Source organism: Eucyclogobius newberryi, unplaced genomic scaffold (assembly GCF_026437365.1).
Source record: "Eucyclogobius newberryi isolate DKJ021-1_F unplaced genomic scaffold, fEucNew1.0.hap1 SCAF_10, whole genome shotgun sequence".
NCBI lineage: Eukaryota > Metazoa > Chordata > Actinopteri > Gobiiformes > Gobiidae > Eucyclogobius > Eucyclogobius newberryi.
The window spans coordinates 17,070,023-17,072,418 of NW_027315724.1; the positions used below are offsets into that span (position 1 = coordinate 17,070,023).

Genomic DNA, 2,396 nt, shown 5'->3' on the forward strand with positions numbered 1-2,396 from the left:
TTTAATCAGATGAGAAGAAATATAAAATATAATCATCGATTCTGTTACATAATTGAGTTAAGCAGTATTTAATTATATTCAGTTTCCTTTTATGTCGTTTTTGTTTCATGTCAATCTTTAATTCATACAAAACACATTTGTTTATTAATGTATTTAATAAGAATAATGAACATGAATGAACTTGTTCAATAAATGCAAATCTGATTATAACTACAAATGATAAATTGATTTTAGCCACAGTTTGAGTTGAGTTTTAAAGCTACAATGTGGGAGTCCCTTATTAAGGAGTTTTGGAGTCTGTGTACTGTTCATTATTATTATCATCATTAATAGAATCAGAAAAGGTTTATTGCCATTGTCAAAGAACACAATTCACAAACAGTGGAACTTGCTTTGGTGATTCAGTGCAACATAAATGATAAAACAACCTGTATAAGTCAAATAGAACAAACTGAATAAGATAAGATATTCCTTTATTGTCCAGACATGGGGAAATTTTGATGTTGCAACACAGTAGATACAGAGGAAAAGGACAGAAAACTTATAGGAAGTTTAAAAAACACTCTTAATAGATCGATCTTAATAGAAGAACTCTTATAAACAAAAACTCCTATAGACAGAACCTCTCATTTCTTAATAAGGAATGGAGGGGGAAAATAGAGATAAAAATAAAATAAAAACAGCTAGCATAAGACAAGATAATACTAATAATAATGATAAAATAAACACTCTTTTTACATCAGTTATATGCACATGAATGTGACATTATTGCGTTAAATACTGAATATCTCAGTATTTAACAAGACTTTGTTTCCATGGCTACGCAGTCTTCTGATGAAAAGGACTTCAGTAAACTCCTCCGTTAAGCTCCATCGTTTGACTGAGGGACAAACAGAACATGTCACAGCTTTAGATTATACAAGTCATATAACATACACTTCATATGTATTAGATTTATACAAGTCATATAACATACACTTCACATGTTTTAGATTATACAAGTCATATAACATACACTTCACATGTTTGTCCTGAAGCTGTTTTACAGACACATGTGACACAGCAGTGTCTCTTTTGAAGAACAATTATCATTTAGTTTTTTTGGTCATAACAAAACAGACATTTTATAAATTCAAAGTACTGATTCTACACTGTTTACTTTTAGTCGAGGCACAAGTTATTATTAAAATACCTTTTGCTTTAGAGTCGTCAGGAGTTTACGTGAGATGACTCTGTGTCTGCAGTGACCTGTAGTGACCTGTAGTGACCTGTAGTGACCTGTAGTGACCTGTAGTGACCTGTAGTGACCTGTAGAGTTCTGGACAGCACAGACAGACCAAACTCACTGGTCAGCACTGAAGATGAGAAAGATACTCATTAGAACATTGATATATTATGCACATTTAACAGAGAAAAGCTGGAATATGTTATTGACAGATTTACATTTCGCTCTGTAACACAAAAGTTCCTCTTTTCACATTAATTTTTAAAGCTAGAACCAAAAGTCATTTACTTTTGCATAAGTTTAAACCTTAGAAGTTAGAACATAACTGACATGTTTGCTAAATCTCTACATATTCCATGGAAGTAATTCCATGACATTCCTATAGAAAACAAGCGTGTGCTTTGCTGTTTAAACACTTCAAACCTCAAATGTCGTCTTATCAGCCCAGCGAGAACACGACTGACACTTTTAAATACGTTTACATTTATTTATATGTAAGATATGACCCATTTCAGCAGGTTGTATTTGAATTATTTGTAGTTTTTGATTGCACATCATACAAACATCACTTTATTTCCCCTTCTTTCTCTAGTTTTCCTTCATCTGTGCTTAACCTTTTGTCTCTTAGAACATTTAGTAGGAGAAATAATGAGTTATTTATTTGCAGAAGCATGAGCCATCACGACGTGTCGTTCCAATGCATCTTTGTGTAGCTAAACGTTAGCTAAACATTAGCTTGTGTTAGTTTGGGTTAACTTGTGTTAACTGTGTAATCGTTGTTTTACACTTCACATGGAACGATGTGTGAAACGTGAGGAATGACATACAAACACAACTTACGTGTATCGTTGGACTCGTCTGGTCTCTTTCTTCTGTTTGTGTTTAGTTTCCGTCACATGTTCTCCGGAGGCTCGTTCATGAGGGTCACGTGCGCGCTCGGTGCCCGTACACCGTTCACCGGAAGGTTAAAAATGTATTTTTAAAGTATTTTAGAAACAGTCAAAGAGTGAAATTCCTTCTATTTTATTTTTAGACTACAAACAATTTAGCATGTTAGGTAATTTTAGAGGCCGAACTCTTGAAATGGTCCGACCAAAAGGCTGCATTCTACGGAGTTGCCACTACTCAATTTGGAGCCAGAGGCAGAGGGGGCGTACCCGATCCAGATAAT

The 2,396-nt window shown here is 34.1% G+C and overlaps 1 long non-coding RNA gene across 1 annotated transcript; it reads right to left on the reverse strand.

Annotated features, from left to right (window-relative positions):
- Positions 1–478: 478 nt before the first annotated feature.
- On the reverse strand, positions 479–2,145 carry LOC140370735 (uncharacterized). The gene is made up of 3 exons (XR_011928387.1): positions 2,066–2,145; positions 1,193–1,355; positions 479–880 (listed from the first exon to the last, which is right to left on the reverse strand). It is a non-coding gene; the product is annotated as an uncharacterized lncRNA (long non-coding RNA).
- Positions 2,146–2,396: the final 251 nt, after the last annotated feature.